General features: G+C 38.9%; 1 long non-coding RNA gene across 1 annotated transcript; it reads right to left on the bottom strand.

The window, feature by feature from the left end:
* LOC121026367 (uncharacterized) lies at positions 1 to 1,191 on the bottom strand. The gene is made up of 3 exons (XR_005788339.1): positions 1,099 to 1,191; positions 118 to 263; positions 1 to 41 (listed from the first exon to the last, which is right to left on the bottom strand). It is a non-coding gene; the product is annotated as an uncharacterized LOC121026367 (long non-coding RNA).

The raw sequence follows: 1,191 nt of genomic DNA, 5'->3' as shown, positions 1-1,191 counted from the left end.
CTTCAATCTTGCTTTGCAGATTGCTCATTTCAAACTCTTTCCTGTCAAAGGGGCACTTTATGTCAGTCACAGAAACAGTAGTAGCACTTTCCCCATAGACGTGTTCTCATTGCTTACTTTTTGAGTTTCTCATCGAGTTGCTGCTTGTCATTTTCAATATCCATTGTGGATTCTTGGGCCAATTTTAGGTCTCCCTCCAGTTTCCTCTTGGCTCTTTCTAGGTCCATGCGGATTTTCTTTTCTTGTTCCAGGGATCCTTCAAGCTATAAGTTAATAATGCATGAATATAGTTCCTGAAATGTTACCATCTTTTATCCCAGGTTTGACTTGTAGACATTTAACTCCTATCTAATCAGCAGCTTATTTTGATTTTTCCATGAATTAGGCAAATTTGTCCCACCTATTCCATTCTCATAACTATTCACTTAGTCCCAGGAATCATCATTTGAAAGGTGAAGGGTACCTCATTACCATACCATTACAGTAAACTGCCAGGGAGACAGCATGCCTTCCTTATCTCCCCACCGGAATCCACTGTGACTGTGCTTCACAGACCCCACAGACCCCACAGCTGTGTTTCTAACCATGACTTTTGTCACTTCCTCCCTGATGCACACATTTATAGCGGGTTCTCTATTTGGTATCAGACTACGTTTAAAGCCGAATTCACCTTCCACATTCTTTATTTGGAAACCTTTCTTCCTGTGACAGAGAATCTTATGGATGTTTACTACTTCTTTGCTATTGCTATGCTCCCCATTTGGAGCATCTCTCAATTTCTTTGCATGGCCTCTTGCTTTTCAAGCCCAGGCCAAACCCATTTTTTGTTTGTACAGATTTCTTTGGTAAACACAAGCTTTCCTTTTCCCTGAGTCTTTTTATGTATATTGTCTGTTACCAACAACTTTGTTTATTGATTTTTTTTTTTTTTGACTTCTTGGGTGTCCATCTTAGACCTTGTAGCAAAGATAATGTCATATACACGTATCCATTGGAAGCTTTTGAAAAGTCCTCATTACATCATAAGAATACAAACTCATGTTTACTTAGTTTGTTATAAAATTAAAAAAAATTTTTTTTACATGATTTTAGGCTTACATCATCCACTTGTTGTTCAAGCTTGATTTTAGCTTTGGTCAGCGTGTTGACCTTGTCCTCTTCTGCCTGTAGGTCATCCAGGGTCTGCTGGTG

This window comes from Herpailurus yagouaroundi, unplaced genomic scaffold (genome assembly GCF_014898765.1).
Source record: "Herpailurus yagouaroundi ecotype Mexico unplaced genomic scaffold, PumYag 88221, whole genome shotgun sequence".
Classification (NCBI taxonomy): Eukaryota; Metazoa; Chordata; class Mammalia; order Carnivora; family Felidae; genus Herpailurus; species Herpailurus yagouaroundi.
This window is presented reverse-complemented; position numbering and strand designations above follow the sequence as displayed.